This window comes from Leptosomus discolor, chromosome 1, assembly GCF_034619465.1.
Source record: "Leptosomus discolor isolate bLepDis1 chromosome 1, bLepDis1.hap2, whole genome shotgun sequence".
Lineage (NCBI taxonomy): Eukaryota > Metazoa > Chordata > Aves > Leptosomiformes > Leptosomidae > Leptosomus > Leptosomus discolor.
Window position 1 is genome coordinate 121,460,110 of NC_141391.1, and position 18,252 is coordinate 121,478,361.

An 18,252-nucleotide genomic window follows, 5' to 3' on the forward strand; every position below is an offset into this window, starting at 1 on the left:
TCTTGCTTTGATGCAGCCCAGGATATGGCTGGCTTTCTGGGCTTCAAGTGCACATTGTCAGGTCACTCTCATATTCAGATCAAAAAGCAAAGCTGAGAATAAGATGCAAAAATTGTGCAGCTCAACTCTACATAGTGACTCTAAAGGTAGCCAGAGCTATTTGACATATAGTGGTTCTTAGGACCTGGATTAGCTGGTTCTGCTCCAGTGGAAATTTAAGCATTGGTTGAACAATGCTATAATGGATGTGATATTTCCGTAGAAATATTTGAATGAAGTTCAGCAGCAAGTGCTATGGTTCAAAGGCCAATAAATGCTGCTCACATGTTAAAAAAAAAAAAAAAAAAAAAAATTAAATGAAGGCAAGTGGATTAATATTAATGGTTTCTCATAGTATTTGGCCTGTGCTTTTCTTCTGAAGTTGCATACGAATGTTTGGGGCATTTATTTCTCCCTCTCCCCTCCCGCTCCATTTATTCACTAACGCTTGAGGGGGTTTTTCCACCATCTGTCTGGGACTACTACTCGCTAAAAGTACTTTACTGTGTTTTCTAGTAGCTTTTTTTTATTTTTTTCAACAGAAAAGAGTTTTACTGATTGAGTACTTTAAACCCTGCAAAACCTGCTACCACTGGCATGATGAATTTCTTTGTATTTTTGAAGCCTGAAGAATATCTGTTTACTGGGACCAATGTAAAGCAGTTCTTGCTTTTCTGTTATTAGTATTATTTGTTTCTGTGTCATGAAGTAATGGTCTTGTTACAGGGTCATCAGGAGTATAAGTAAATTTAAGTTTTAACTTGTAGGGTATTTGGTAGTGCTTCAGAAACTGTGCTAGTAATCTTTACCTTTTCACTCTTCTATAAAGAGGTACTATTGCTTTTGCCAAGCAAACTAGGCTTATTTAGCTTTGAATGAAATTCATCCTTTTCCATTTTCATTGCTTTCCAAAGTTATTTGAATGAGTGCCTTGAGCAACGAATATATAGACAGAAAGTTATTAAAAGTCAGAAGTATTTTTATTCTGTGCGGGACAAGTCAAAGCCCATGTCTTTTTGGCAATTTGGTATTTATACTGTGTAATAAATATTTCGGGAATTGTTGAATTAGACTCTGAGTTTAATTTGGTTTAAATGAGAAAGAAGTCCTTCGGTGTAGATAAGGAAGAAAAAAATCATTTATTGTCCATGTTTCTGTGACAGGTTCTGAAACTGGATATATTTAAAAACAGAAAATCTGTAAAGATACTTTATGTGCTGTTACATCATTTCTGCAGGCATTCTTTTATACACAGTTAGATACTCTATTAAATGAATAACGTTTCATATGTTGATTGTGGGATGAAATTTCATGTCCTGATAGAGATTGGGTCACGTGCTCTTGGAATTCCTCTTTCTAAAGCAGGATTGCTCAAGAACTGTAATCTCTCTTAAGAGTATTTGATGTGATGCGTGCCAACCCTTGGATAGTAAGCTCTGAAGACTCAGGTGGGACACTGATTTGGAATCCTTTATCAGAGAGTAGTGTAGCAAGGAAGAGATGCTTATTTAAGGAGATTATTATTTCCAGAAAGAGAATTAGAATTCTCCTTGAAGATGAGGAAGAGAACTACTTAGTCTGTTTGAGCAGACAAAATGAAGTGTTCTAGCAGAACTGTGTTTCGTACATGTGTTAATGCAATTATTAACATAATGTCTGTGTACCTAATAAGATTAAATACATCTGTCATCTTTGTAAGGCGTTTTACTCTTTGCTGCAGTGGTTTTTGTGTTTATGTTCCTTTATGATGTTATTTTATGAATGAGTAGTGTGGTTTTGTATAGGTGGAAATAAAACTGATTCTCATCTCATTACTTAATAATAGTGCCAAGCATTTGCTTTTGTTTATCACCATAAGAGAAGACAACATCCATTGCTCTGGGTAAAATTGGGATTTTAGTTAGGCTTGCCAAAAATATTTAATAATATTGTCAAAATTATGTTGATATTTTCCAAAAAGAATGATACTAACACTTGTGTTGGGAAGTATTACCCTACTCGCATTCATATTTCCTTTAGGAATATTGTGTAAAGAACAAAAGCCAGCAAACTGTATGTTAGTAATCAAGATTTTGAGGCACCTTCCTGAGTAATGTTTAGACAATCATCTTATGAAAATCAATATTTTTCTTTTTAACACCTACCTGGCAAATAACATGGAAGTATCATAAGCAGGAAAAAATGCCTTCAAAGCAAGCTTCAGAATCCCAATGACAAGAACTCTTATTCTTTTTTCGAAGCTCCTTCAGGTTTCTAAGCACCTTCAGGATTTTTCCTGAATTAGTAACTATGATTTTCATTCAATTTTCACTTTTGGCCTTTCTTCTACTTGATTAGAAGTGTAAGATGAAATTAATTTATTTTAAACAACCAACCACCTAAACCAAAAAAAGACAGGAACAAGCAGGTCTTTCTTATGAATAAAGGCCTTTAAGGCAATACTGACGCTGCTCTCTGCAGTGGTCTAAAATGAAGATTCCGGATGACATAGATGATCTTATTTCACAGATTTTAGCATGCCAATAGCAGTTATGTCCTGTTTTACCTTGTAGTATCTCTTTTCAATCTATGCATTCGATATTACATCAGGGTACCTGAAGTGGAGTAGTAAGTATTTTCATCAGACACAGCCTCTCTCTCAAATGTAAGGAAATACGCAATTGCTAGTGAAAGAATCATCTGCATTCGTCATCACAATATCTGTCACATCAGAGTTTCTCAAATGCTAGAAATACCAAAGTATTTTCTAGTTCCCCTACTCTAATGTTATTTTACAGGATTCCTGTTTATTCATTTGTATTCACTGCGTAGATCTCACAAAAATTTTATTAGGTCATGACTTTCAGGGAGAAACTATACACAGAGCAATATACTGTACTTTTCTATTTAGTTTTATTAATTTTTAAGAAGGAAAGTATATCTCTGAAGACATCATTCCTTCAATTTACATTCTTTTCTATATACTTTAAAATATAATGAATTTACAATGCTGTGTTTTAACCTCAGCATAGGTTGCTATAGAAATTGAACCCATTATTATGACTTCATGGAAAAACCAAGCTTGGAAAGAAGGGTAGGTTCACAGGGAAGAAACCTCTTCATCTTTAAAATCTAGTATGTTACACAATCATTGGGTGTGACATGAGAGAAAAGCATATGCAAGTAGAAAAGTGTATTGATTTGTGTGTTAACCCTGATAAAGCTGGAAAATTCTCTCAACATGTAATTCTCTAGCAAATTGATCAAAACAAACCCTCTTAACCTGTTTATATAATTAACCCTTACATTCATGATGGGCATAATGCATTCATATGAAATTCCTTGTGCTTAACAAAACCACCGAAACAAGAGCATTGCCGATTGGGGGCAGGGGGAGCTCGCGTCATTACACATGAGGTCCTATGTAAAGCACTTTAAAAGTAGCTATAACTGAGAACAATGTTTTCTGCAGGTAGGAAACAAAAGTCTAATTGCTCTGTGAAGATTTGAGGCCTGGGGACTGATACTAAAGAGCAACTTTAATGTTTGAGCTTGTCATGGTCCTTGACGTGGATAAACAGAAACCTAGAGTTAAACCTGTGGTGAACAGCTGTGAGTTTCATCTGCTTAGAACTTCTTTCCTGACATCTATGCATGGAAATAAGTTTGGGCAGTTATATTTTTTTTCCTGCTCAGGTTCATGCTTAACTGAGAGGATTTAAATATCAGGTGTATATAAAGTTGTGCTGACCCTGTAGCTGGAGCTAAAGTCTCTCTCTCAGCTTCGTTTTCTGGCTTATTTACTCCAACAGAATGTCAAATTTATGGTGGAAAATACACAGCTGATAATTTATGTAGCAGGAACTCAAGAGGAAAATTGCAGAATTTAAATTCAGATGGAGAACTACACTGAAAACAAGTCAGGATATTATAATAACTTGGTAATCCTTAATTTGAACAAATTGATATCTGCCTGTGTAAGGGGCCTTATTCAGCACTCTGAGCTAAGAATGATCCTCTAGGTTTCACCTGGAGAAAACATGTAGAATAGAGTGGGGTGTGAGAAAGGTACACCAGGGGGAAGGTGAAGAGTCAGTCATCTGCTTGGCATGCTGGTAGCTGCAGGGGAGGGTTCCCCAGCCTGCTGTCTCTGTTAAGAGCTTGGTTATGCTAGATAAAGTCTTCTGCTTTCCGAATATAACTAATTACAAACATTAAGCTTTCTTGAGTGTTAAGTTTATCTGGCAACTTCTTTAGGAGTTACAATGGATTCTCTGAAGATAGTGATAGAACGGGAATGGAAAGCTAGACACTTTGCATTGTCCCCATTTACTGCCTGGGGAGAGGAGACAACGATGTCGGTCTCTTCTAAAGGCAGAATGCAGCTCGTTGCTTAGTGGGGAGACGCTGCCTCTCCATTACAACTATTACATACATACATGTTCAAGTATGTTTTGAGTGGCTTTGCAGTGTCTCTTGCTTGAGGGCATGGCAGTCTTTGCCAATTCATTTTAGAACAGCTTTATTGGACTGCCTTTTTAGATAATTGACTACAAGCTATTATCAAAACCTCTAACTTGTATATGCGTATTGGTATATTTCATTCCATATGAGCTCTCCCATTCAATCACTTCTGATTTAAACATTTTTGTCTTTTATGGGAGCCTCAATGAGGATAATGCTGTTTGGAAAAGGCTAGACTTCTGTTGTACTTGTGCATATATTATTTAGTAAGTGTTCTCGGTGTCTTTTATAAGACAGCAGTCATAAAAAGTACTTTGCAAACATCACGCAAGCTTGTCAAGAGGGATTGGACTACAGCCTTTCCTGTGTTGTCTGAGAGCTGCTTGATCTATGGGTGGCTGTCTTCTTTCTTAGTTTAGTCCTATTTGGTATCATATTGCAGCTGTGCAAGCCAAGTATTACTGACTCCATCAACCCAACCAGAATGATTAATAGTCATTGATAGCAGCTGACTTCAGTTGCTGTAGAGTGGGCTTTTTCATTCCTTAGATAAACGCATAAATACTTGCTGCCTTCAGGTTCAAGAAGGCCTCAAGCTGCACGGAGTCAGACTTGACTCTGAATGTCCTGGTGCTGTGGATTTTTAAATTGCACGAATTTTACTTTAGGTTTATCTTTGCATTGCAATCATTCATGTTAAATAGATAACACTTCTGTTAAATATGCAAAAGAAGCTTTTGTGGGTGGAGGTTTGTTAATGACTGAAAAGTCTCCTTGAAAATCAGTGGTTTTGTCTCCTACAATTCTGTATTTGTATGTAGATGACTTCTTTTCGGGAGGGAATCTTTCATTTCTAAATAACCACTGGCAAGCTAATGAAAGTAAGGTATGGAGAAATTCTGCTTTTTCGAGTCTGTGCTCATGAGAATGCTATCCTACTCAGTTATTCATTTATATTTAGATGTTTTCATGTGTGCCACAGATTTTACTGCATGGAACGGGGACCTTGTGTGAATGCAGATCCATTAAAGTAACAGGTAGGGTCAAAAAATGTTTTCTGGCTCTGGATCTCTAAGAATTTTGTCTGTTTATTGGGGAGAAATGTTCTCATAATGTTTCATTTATTATCATTAAACCATGTTTAAATCATGGAAAGAGAAGAAGTCTTCTTGTAATGTGTTTTGATTGGGGAAGCCATGCAGTGAAAGTTTATAATAATAATAAAACAAATGCTACTGAGTTGCTTTGCAGAAAGACCATTAAAATAAAATGAAAAATTAATTGAATTGTGAATTCCAGATTGGTGTTCTGATGAATCTCAGATCCAATGCAAAATGCAAAATCTGTGTATTAGGAAATAGTATGGCATGGTTCCTCCCAGCTATATCAGTATAAGAGAGATGATTAGCATTAGAACGAACTGTGCAATAAGGGACTTTTATTATAACACAACAGCAGATATTATTATGAGTGATTAAGACTCATAAGAACTGGGATTAAAAATAGTTTATGCATGATAGAAAACTGAGGCACTTAAAGGCACTCAGCCAAATTTGGAAAAAGGTTGAACCATCATGTGATGCTTTAACTGGAGAATGATTGCACCCTGTTGATCTTGCTGTTTGTCTTTTCTGTTGTGATGCAGTGGAACCATTTTCTAGGACTGTAGTGAAGCCACACTAGTGCAGGTGGTAAGAGCAATGATGAGGATGAGGGGAAAGGTTTGTTATAGAGAAATGAGAAATCAACACATGTTGACATTTTAGTTTAGAAAAATGTGAAACTTCCTGAGGAAATGGTTAGGTGAATGGTTTAATGTGTGCACACAGTTTCTAGGGTTTGTTGCTGAGGGCACTGTCTGGTGAGCAAAGAATCTGAGTTGTCCTTGTTCCTGGACCTGCCACAAATCTTCTGAGTGACCTCGGTTTCAAGCCACTTTGTCTTTCCCCATCTATTCTGCCTTCACTTGTCTTGGTCTCTATTCAACAGTCCACCTAAATGTACAATAGCGTTGTTTACTCTGTTGTTTTCCAGTTTGTTTGGATAACATGTAACATAAGAGGACATTTGCCTGTTTCCATATTAAATTACTGTCCCTTTGATATATGCAGAAATATGAGATTTAGTATGATAACACTTTCTTAAAACTGGTGTATATTTTCATTCAGTGTTGGAGGATGGAACTAACTACAAGCAGGAACCAATCTGAAAAAACCTGTTCTTAGCTTAGAAGTTTCAGAAAGCTAAGGATGAGGATGAACACGCCTACACGATGGTGTATTTCTGAAACACTGAACTTATATAGAAGTCTTAGAAAATTCTGTAGCCAATAAAATATGCAGAAATTACTGGTGGTAACATACAGTCCTTCCTTCTTCCTGCAAAAGCTGCTCATCACCCTAATGAGGTCATCCAAGCAGCAGTGAGACACAGAGTCTAGGAAAGAGGGAATTTGTAAAAATCTTTGGCTCCAGCATGAGTTGTTATTGAGAGATACCATCTTAGCAGAGTCAATAACACTGAATGTTCACCAGAGACATCTGTGGCAGCTTGTCCCGGGAACATCCTGGCACACTTGCAAAGCACCAGCTGAAATACTGCTGTGGCAGATAAGGAAGCTGTTTGTATGCTACTACTGATCTCTAATTGCTAAACACATGCGCTCAGTGTAGATCTCATTGGGCTTTGCTGTAACTGCAAACTGGGGTCCCAGAATCGGTAAAGAGCAAAAGGGAAGAAAACTAAACTGACATAATGGAGGATCTTTCCGGAAGTTACTCTTGGCAAATAGCTCAAGCAACATGCCAGGATTTGCTATGTGCAAATTGTTGATATCCAAAATGAAAGAAGCCAAACCATTTTAAAAGCAATTGATTGCTTCACTTGGTTTATGAATTGCCTAAAAGAAACCTTCTGAGTTACCATTGAAAGTTAAAATTGTTTTTTTTTTTTTTTTTTCCTAGCAAACAAATAGTACAGCAGAGGCATAGAGGCTAAAAGACCTGCTGGAGGCCAGATGGGAAGTCCCCATGTCTTACTAATGAATACCAGTAGAACATAAAGTTCCCAAAGTGCTTTGTGAGCCCCACCTCATTAAATCTTTATGACACCAGCAAGAGTAACAGTGTAAAGGTCAGCCAAGACTTTGTATTTATTCTCATACATAAACAAAAAGAAGATGGGTCATCTGTGTCAATAAAGTGAAATGAATTAATGACTAAAGGAGAACTTGATATATTTGATCTATACTGTCCTTGGATATCCTGTTTCTAATAGGCATTTCCGTGGTACTCAGCTAATGGTAGTCTTAAAAGTGTTTAAAAATGTGGAGTGAGCATAGCTACAGCTTGAGTTAAAAGTTTGTTTGTTTGGTTGCTTATTAAAAGAAAGAAAAGTGAATCCCAAGATCCCTGGGACTCTGTGTTCGACTTCAGAGTTCAGGGCTGGAAAGACAAGACCATCATGTGTGTGTTTATGGGTAGTTGCAAAGCATTCCTCTAAAACAGCTGGTTCAACACAAAGTGGAAACAAGTGAATGCAAACAGGGGATGAGTTCTGACACCAGGAGTTTGATCTAGCTTGAGCCTTTTGTCCCCGTCCTGGTTATCTGAATGTGTAGTCTCCTCCACTACTCCATCTGATTACAGTTGGCATTGCTTCTGTGTAAAACACAGTAGAGAGGTAGCTTTTTCACACACCAGATGAATTTCCCTCTGCTTCCCCAAACTGTTGCTGCTTCTCTTCTCCCACCCAAGAAACCCTCAACAACTCTCAGCAAGTTTCTTTCAAGGCTGCATACTTCTGCTCTTCACGCTATGTCAAACCATCCTTCTCTGTCAATGACCCGAGTTCCTTCCAGCCCCAAATCTTTCTTGGCTATAAGCATAACTCTCTCCAAAGAGCAAATACTGTGCCAAAGTCTTCCTGCACAGCAAGTTCCAGTTCCTGAATGCCTTGCAGTGATGATAATTAAGTATATCAGCTTGAATAAAGCCAAGCCAAATTTATATCCCGTAAGATCTCAGATTTGTTTACCCTGACAAAAACTTTGTAATACCTACTGAAAGATGAGAAATCAGTTAACACTGGAAGCAATTGATACAAGTTTTCTTATTTATGCGTTGGCAAACCTACAGCAAAGCAGCAGATCTGTGTAGCAGTTTAGGATGGCGCCCAGGGATCAAACGCTTTAGAGCAAGACTCGTGCTTTGCTCCATTGTCTTTAAAGATTCTTCTACATTGGAGGAATTGCTAAAGTGTGATCAGGAACATCACTTGTGCCCCTATTCTACAGTCATGATAATTAGAGCTTATGAAATAAAATACTTGTTTCCTGTGCTTAAGCTTTAAAGTGAACTCCACTTTCCTGGCTTAATGTCCTCAATCACATTTCTACTTTTCTTGATGGTCCTCTGAGTTCAGACTAGGTATGACGGGAGGAATAAAACAGAAAAAAAAAGCAGCTTGAAATGAGGAGGCACACTCATTTCTGATGACTTTTAATGTTCTCAATAAAGCATTCAAACCCTGGGTTGCTACCCCGTGGTATCAATACAGTCTGGGGGATGAAGGGGTTGAGAGCACCCCTGTGGAGAAGGACTTGGGGGTACTGGTGGATGAAAAGCTGTACGTGACCTGGCTGCATGTGCTTGCAGCCCAGAAAGCCAACCATATCCTGGGCTGTATCAAAAGAAGTGTGGCCAGCAGGTTGAGGGACGTGATTCTCCCCCTCTATTCTGCTCCTGTGAGACCCCACCTGGAGTGCTGCATCCAGTTCTGGGGCCTTCAGCACATGAAAGACATAGACCTGATGGAGCAAGTTCAGAGGAGGGCCATGAAGATGATCAGGGGGCTGGAGCACCTCCCCTGTGAGGACAGGCTGAGAGAGTTGGGGTTGTTCAGCCTGGGGAAGAGAAGGCTCCAGGGAGACCTTATTGTGGGCTTCCAGTGCTTAAAGGGGGCCTGTAAGAAAGGTGGGGAGGGACTTTTTAGCAGGGCCTGTAGCGATAGAACAAGGGGTAATGGCTTTAAATGGCGAGAGGGTAGATTCAGACTAGATATAAGGAAGAAATTTTTTATGGTGGAACAAGTTGCCCAGAGGTCGTAGATGCCCTGTCCCTGGAAACATTCAAGACCAGGTTGGAAAGGGCTTTGGGCAACCTGGTCTAGTTGAAGATGTCTGTGCTCACTGCAGGGAGGGTTGGATTAAATGACTTTTAAAGGTCCCTTCGAACCCAAACTATTCTATAATTCTACGACGTTCAAATTTGACTCATAATGAATTTCTAAGAACTCAAAATTAGTTGTCAGTACATGTAGGTGACATGTATATTCTATTATTTTAATACCATGATTAGTTTGCAGATTAAAGCTGTAAAGAAAAATCAACCACAGCAATAGCTCTCTGATCAGAGGATGCAATAGTCTGCAAAGTGTGCAGCAGCGCGGGTATGTTAACAAGAACTCAGCAGAGGTGAACTGCGCTGCTGTTGTCTTGCTTCTCCGGAGGGTTTCCCGGTGCCTGCTGAGCTCCACACAGTTCAGCACAGACTGCTGCTGCTTTGTGAATGACTTGCTTGAGAGCTGAGCTGAGGGTGCATATACTACGCTACAGTCGTAAGCATACACCCAGAAGAAAAGAGGTGCCTATCTGTGTACACAGGCAGTCTTTTTCAGAACTTAAAGATGCTCTGTAAGGAAAATGCAATTAAAGCTGCATGGAGTATAGCAGGCTCTGGGAAAATAGTGTTCTAATGTGTGCCTGCAGTGGGACACCGCTTCCGTAGCTGTGGTATATCTGGTTTCACGGCTGTCACAGCTTTACTTTCTCACTTTTTTTTTTTCCTTCTGTAATATCCTCTTTAGGCTTCTCTGAAATATGCTGAAACAACACAAACACCTCAATTTAGAAAAAACCATGGTAAACTCCAGGATCATTTTTATAGGGGAGTCAAGCTTTCCTGAGAAGTCTGTATGCATAAGAAATATTTAACATTATTTACATTATACGATAGTTTATATTTTATTATTGTTTTGTGAGGGTTGGGAGTGCAAACGCATTTATTTTTTATTGTTTTTCCCTTCTTCCTTAAGTGTTTGAATCCTTCATTCTGAAAAATTTAGGCATACGTCTACTGATGAAAACTGGACTGCCTGCATACAAGACATCCAAGTAGGTGACAGCTGGGAGACTATCAATGAGCAGTACAATGTGCTATTATAATGTCAAAGCCTAGAGTAGGGTGGAAGGAGTGCTCGTATTCACAGTCTGTTTACAAGTGGAACATACCACCTTTTTGAAGCTTGTCCTTTCTACTGAAAGGTTTTTTCCAACATTTTTCCTTTCCAGAGATTAATTCTATGCAAAAAGCAGTGCAAAATTTTAACCAACTTTTTTCAGCTTTTCAATTTACATAAGGACATAAATGCCTAGGTAAAATATGCAAGCCTGTAAAAGAGGGAGCAAATTCTAAATGTTCATGCATTAGAATATGAGGTGGTTCTTTGTTTTTTTAGCTTTACTATTGAGTGTGGGCCAACGTTATTCAATAAGGTATTGGGAATTTTTTTTTAGGGGGGGAGGGGTATGGTGGATTAAAGCTGCACCAATAAAGCAGTAGAACGCAGCATTGCTTTGTGGTCATGCACATATCAATGTGAAGATGAAATGACTATTTCTGTGTTTTCCTATGTTGCCAGTGCACTGTGGCAAGGGAAAAATATTTTTTGTGGAAATAGCTTCTTGTCCCCACTGGACATGTGACAAGACACTTTTTATTCTCGGTGTTTTATTTTGTTCAGACTTCTGTTTCTGTTCCTGGGTACGTGTTTAAAGAGAGTAGGGAATATGGCCTCTTGGTAGGTGGGCTGGTTTTTATTCAGGCAATCATCAGGATAAGATAATACAAGTCTCGGCACTTTTTTCAATTTAATTTTATTAAGTCATCTGAAATGCATTGTTTAGCTGCTTTGTAAGTTTGAGGGGGGGGGGGTTATTATTCTTTCTGCATTGTACATAAAGTGGTCAAAATAATAGAAAAAAAGAAAGTTTCAATTTGACTAACAGGTGGTCATGACTTAAAGATACTTAGTCCCAGAACTTTTTAATGAAATAATTTTTCAAGCTATCGCCTTAGACAGTTAACCTTAAACTAATTGGTTTTCAAGGTATCCACCTTGAAACATGAAGCTAACAAAATGAACTGGTTGTGCAATGGCACCTGTTGGCAATGGAAGAGAGTCATACTTCCCTTACCTGCATCGCTAATCTATGCAGATGTCACCATTGGGATCTCCACTGCAGTACAGGAAAGGCAAGGACTTTGTCACGCATCATTCAAGTTAAAATTAGCATGAAAATCAAACCTATACTTTTCGGTCTGTTTGTAACAGGAATGCAGGGAGTTGAGCCCTTGCCCGTTTCTTAACATAGGTATCAGCTCTGCACTTTCCACTAGAGGAGCTCTTAAATGCAGTTTCTTTCTGTGCTGACACTTAAAGTCTCTGAGAGGAAAGAAGAGGAGAGACAAAAAATGAGGACAGCAATTAGAAACTCTAGCCAGCTTTCACATCTTTGGTTATCTCAAAGAATACCTTCCCAATATTCTTCTGGAATCCTCAAATATTCCCTAGTTAAGTGACTCTTCAGTTGAAATACTAAGATTTTTGGTGCAACAAGGCACCCCAAAAGTATACATGAAAACAAATAACACAAAATCCTACCTTCTATTTAAGCTTCAGTCAGTCCAGCAGTAAATAGGTTCTCTGTTTTTAAGCCTCATTAATTTCTTTGAAGGTGTAATTGGGTTCTTATATATTTATTCACTAAAAATGAAGCTTCCGTGGCAGGGTGACAGTTCCTTTATGAACAGAGATATTCCATGGCAACTCTGTGTATATGACTTCCAGGACTCACTATACTGTCCCTTTTGCTGGAGCTGCAGCCTGGCCAAAGAAGCCAGCTGTAGGAAGGAACTGGAAAGAATCCTTTCTGTAATGTCTTATGTTTTGTTATACCAAAATGAAATGTAGTGATTAAAAAATGAAAACCAAAACCTTTTATAAGCAATTACATACCTGAAGTACTTTGGTTTAACCAAGTAGAAAGAGAACCTTTGACAGAAGAAGTTTCCAGGAAAAGTCATGAGTATTTTTTACATTGAATATTCCATTTTTTTAGAAAGTAATCTTATCTTTGACAAAGGGGAGAGAAAAACTTAGTTTGGAAAATCAAGGACCTCTAATTGTATCTTTAGCTCTTAATTATTTTAAATGCTTTAGTTAATTCAGCTTATTGAATTTTTTGTTGAAAGAACAAAATAGAAGCATGTGCAATTTCTTCCTCAAGTTAATTACTGACTCGGGTTTTTGTACGCATGGAATAACATAATGGAAAAGCTAAAGCATACCATGCCATGTTAGGGAGAAGATGGTGTTATGGCACGCTGCCATCCCATGTCCACAGCTGTCAAAATTCTTGGTGCAGTCAGTGTTTATCACGCTACGTTCTTGTATCTTGCATTGATGTACTTTTAGGTACCGTTAGTATATAGAAATGGGGAGGAAAAAAATGTATTTTCTTTTTCTATAGGGCTTTAGTAATCGACCATTTGCTGAATGCTCAGCATTGTGGTTCTTGTCCTGAGAATCAATTGCAGACCTCAGATGCTGTGAATTGGGTATTTTCTTTCAGGTACAGAGTGTCTGCATCACTAATGATCTTAATAGAGCCAGCAGCTTAGTCAGAAATGAATCTAAGAAAAGACTACATCAAAAACATGGACCTTCAAGTGATCTTAGCTGAAACAAAAGCAGGTAATGTCTCCCATTTAATGTGTGTTTTGACTTCAATTAAAGCAGATGTATAAACAGTTTATGTGACCTTGGCTGATACAGTGGCAAGAATAACTGCAAAAGAGGAAAGAATTAATAAAGCCAAGGACAATCTAAACTGCTTTTCAGCAGACAGTGCTGACAGCAACAGAAAAAAAACATTCCCTCCTGGATGAAATTGATGATCTTGAAAATCTTCACAGAAGATCTAATCTTAAGTCCTCCTGGTATATCTACAATTGGGAGAATGCTGATGCACTGGAGTTTCTGGGCAGAACTCTTTATTCTGCAACCTAATTATTCACCCTGTGCCTAAAAGTTCCACGGAAAAAGCCAGGCTACATAGGACTTCATATTTTCCCACCTTGTTTTCTTAAATAAAGGGATGAAAAAATTGCACAGTTCTACTTCTTTTCCTGTAGTTACACCAATTTTGTTCTCATACAACCCCCCTGCAAAAATTCAGCTGAGTTTATTTGAGGAGAGATGAAAATATACTGGGGTGCAAAAAGCTAACTCCACATACAGAGAAAGCTGGATAATGTCCTTTGTATGCACAGTGGTGTTGATAGGCTGGATTTAAGGAACAAAGAAATAATTTACATTTTGCATGGCTAAGGATGAAGAAATATTTTTTTTACTTTTAGAAACAGGTAGCAACTATAAAAGAATAGAATAAACAGTCTTAAAAGGTAGACTTCTGAGGACTGTAAATAATTTTAATAAAAATCCCTCCATTAAAGAGCTTGCTTCAGTCAATCATATTATTACTCTTGTATTTTCCAGGAACTTCAACCAGGAAGCTTTATTTTAAATGGTAATACTGTGTAAGAAGTTGATATTTATGCTTAAAACTACTGCACATCCATCCTCAAAAATTTAACTGCTTATATTTAAGAAAATAAAGTTTTAAGTTACACAATTTCAGCCCAGGTTTCTTTCATACAAAAGCCAGGGTTGCAACATCTGTATTCTGGGAGTCACAGTATTTGATCTGGAGTTTCAACTTGGATATGAAGGTGACAGGCTCATTGACAGGGAAATAGTTATTGCAGTATGAGTAGGTAAATAATGGAAAAAGGAAGATATGAGAGCTTCTTCTGGCATCTTCCTGGCCATAATTGCATTGTCCTGTTATCCTGTTTTTCTACTTTTTCCCCCACTTTACACCTTCAGGAATTCATGAGGAAATTTTAGAAAAAGATAACCTTCAGACTGACAAAGGTATAGTCCAGAACTGACAGAGAAAATATGATCTCCTTTATGGGTTTTTATGGGGTTTATTTTTTTTCTCTTCTTTAGCAAAAAAAAAAAAAATTCTTTTTGTGGTGTTTAACACAGAATAAAATGAAAAATCTGTCCAACATCTTTCTGTTTCCCTTTCTCCCCTCATGATAAAGATGCTCCTATATTAACTCCTATCGTCTGGCTGTAAAAGACCTAAATGTATTCCCCCTGACACCAACTGACAGGCACCTTTGTATAGTCAGAAAAGAGGGATAATTGACAATCCTTTGATGATACTTGATTTTCCCTAATGGAATAGTTGTAGAATTCTTCAAGACGTCGTTAATAATTGGCAGCGTGGGAACCGTGGCTGCCTGAAAAGCTCAGGAGCATTCACAGATGTAATGGCAGCACAGGCAGCCCTTTTAGCACATTTCTCTTGTGCCAAGAGCACTGCTGAATTAGTTGGAAAGGCATATGGACTGGCTTGGGATTTTTGGTGGGTTTTTTTGTGGGTTGTTTTTTTTTTTTTTGCATAAGCAATTGTTGTAATGAAATCTGAAACTGTGAAAAATTGCCATTGAAGTTAATCAAAGGATCTTACAGCAGTAAGACCTGAAGGATTTGACTCGGGAGTAATTTACGGTTTCAATCTGTCTACACAAGATGACCTTGTAGTTTTGTGAAGGTTGTGTTTATAATGAAAATTGGCTGATGCATTTTAAAAATGTGAAAACGACATTTCCAGCAGGTTGTAGAAAGATATCCGGGTTTGTATGACAAAACATTTTATTTGTTCAATTATAAAATTAAAGACAAAGAGGGCAGAGATTCAACATACATCCAAAGCCAATTAGTCTGCAGGTAGTCACAGTGACCTAGGGTAAAGAGCCATCTTCTTGGGCATGAAGTATAATTCTCAGTCAAGTGGGAGGCATTTTTGCAAAGTAAACTTCCTTTGGTTTTAATTAAAATCAAGAATAATTTACATGACACTTTTGAAATCCATGTTCACACGATGATGTGAGAATATAGTTGAACTTACTTTTACTTATGAAATGTGGGATAGTAAAACTTCTTTGGTGCAGATGCTATTCTGCTTTAAAAGGTAATTTCTGAGTGTTGGTGGTAAAGTTTATTGCTTTTATACAATGTAAATGCTCTGCACTTAAAAGAGAGTCACCTGTGGTGTTGAAATGACATTTAGTGACAATCTGAGTCACAAAAAGTCTGTTTGAGGCTAACTGTTAGACTAATTAAAGAAAGATCATTGTGGCTGATTTGAACTTAGCATCTGGTAGAATTTGGTGACATTGCGATGTGGACATATTTCATGTGGAAATATTTCACATTCAGTTTTGCACACTAATATATATCAGATATCAAAAAGGTGGAGCTTTATGGATGTAGCTGTTGTGAGCAAATAAAATGTGGCTCAAACAGCTTTTTACAGACTTGTCACAAAGTTTTTCGGGAACGCTTCTTAGAAAGCTTCCACAGTCTGTGGATTATATGATGTTATGATAGGGTGTAGAGGGGTGGAGCAGAAGGGAAAAATGGCAAGCAGTGTAGTTGTTCTGATGTGCATGTACCTCTGTACAAAGGCATGGCGTGTGCTAACTCTAAAAACTTATCTGTGAAAGTTGTCTTTGCTATTGGCTACTGCTCCTGAATTTTCTTGCCTCCAGGGGTGAAGTTTATGCTTGAGTCATAACTTAACACACAGTCTTACCTCTTGGAGACCACTGTGGGGAGGAATAACAATAATTTATCTGCCAGCTAAACTGTGAACTTCATGAGCTGAGTGCTTTGTAGTATCCCAAAATACTGGAAATGAAAAGATGTGTTCTGCTCTTTCAAAAAAAGAGAATAGAAAACCCGAATGATAGTGTCAAAAAAACCTTTCCCTGGAAGTAAAACAAGCAAGCAAACAAACAAATGAACTGAAAGCATGAGTGTAGCTTAAAGGAAGTTAGCACAGGTATTTCAGTGATACAGGGGACTTCCTCCAGGGATCTCAGTACCTTGGGTGCAATGGGAGTTGAATGGAGTGACAGCCCTTTTGTGCATCCATTTGACAGCCAGAAAAAAGGCCATGACCATATGATGAGGGGTATGATGAGTTCTTACCCTGAGGTAATGAGTGAAATAGCTTTCTTTTCAGTATCAGAATGTGTTGAAAATTTTCTTAAAAAAGAAGAAAGAAAAGAAAAAATGGGGGATTTTTTTCTTATTGCCTATTCCATCTAGTATATGATACAGCAGCTTGAGATTTTAAGATGAAAAGCATTATTCAGACAAAGAGATTTTTACACTAAACATCCATCTTCAGCTCTGCCATATATGTGTAATGCAGCTTTTGAGTGATGACTTAAGAGTGTAAGCAGTGGATAGTGTCATCAGAGAGCGCAAAACTGTGGAGAAACTGAAGGCTGTGTCTTTGTTACAGGTAAGTCAATATACATTTAAGAGGAATTGCTGTAACTGCCTGAAAGTCAATATGAAAGTATTACTGGAGTCTGGATATGACAAGTGACATTTTTCAGCATTGAACTCAAGAAGCTGACATGTGAATAGAGATGAAAGGAGGAAAGAAGGAAATTCTGCTGTTCATCAAAAACTGGAAAGCACATAAAAGTGTCAGCTGCAGGAGGAACAAAATTGCCTTTTGCCTTCCTTTTCGGTTACTGCTGCTTAAAAGCCAGCAGACTAAATACGACCCATAGTCTGTAGCAACACTGATGGGGTTGCATTGTATATATACCATCTGAAGTTGGTACCTGGGATTGGACTGTTTGCAGTTGACACGGTAAAATTCCTGACTACTACAGAATCATTAATGCATGTCTGCATTGCTGACCATTCTGAAGGCTGCCTTCTAGTGAGATCTCAATTGCACAACCCGTTTATTCTTGATAGAGGAGCATACATGTCTAAGAATATTTTATTTCCAATTAATCTTATCTCAATATTTCAACTGAATTCAGAGACGTTTAAGAAACGTTGAATATAAAAAAGGGTAGTGAGTGTTAGGGAAAGGAATGCACTGGTATGGTGGGTTGTCCCTGACTGGGACACCAGGTGCCTACCAAAGCCACTCTGTCACTCCCCTTCCTCAGCTGGACATGTGGAGAGCAAAAAAACAATGAAAGGCTCATGGATCGAGATACGGACAGGAAGGTCACTCAGCAATTCCCATCACAGGCAAAACAGATTCAGTTTGGGGAAATTAACTTAATTTGTTACCAATAAAATTGGAGTAGGATAATAAGAAACAAAACCAAGGCTTAAAACACCTTCCCCCGACCCTTCCCTTCTTCCTGGGCTCAACTTTACTCCCAAATTCTCTACTTCCTTCTCCCAGTTGGTGCAGGAGGACAAGGAATGGAGATTGCGGTCAGTTCATCACAGGTCTCTGCTGCTTCTTCTTCCTCACACTCTTTCCCTGCTTCAGTGTGGGGTCCCTCCCACAGGACAGTCCTCCATGAACTTCTCCAACATGAGTCCTTCCCATGGGCTGCAGCTCTTCACAAACTGCTCCAGCGTGGGTCCCTTCCGTGATGTGTCCCCCTGCGATCACAAGTCCTGCCAGCAAACCTGCTCCAGCATGGGCTCCTCTGTTTCCACAGGTTCACAGGTCCTGCCAGGAGCCTGCTCAAGCAGGGCTTCCCATGGGGTCACAGTCTCCTTTAGACACCCATCCTCCATGGG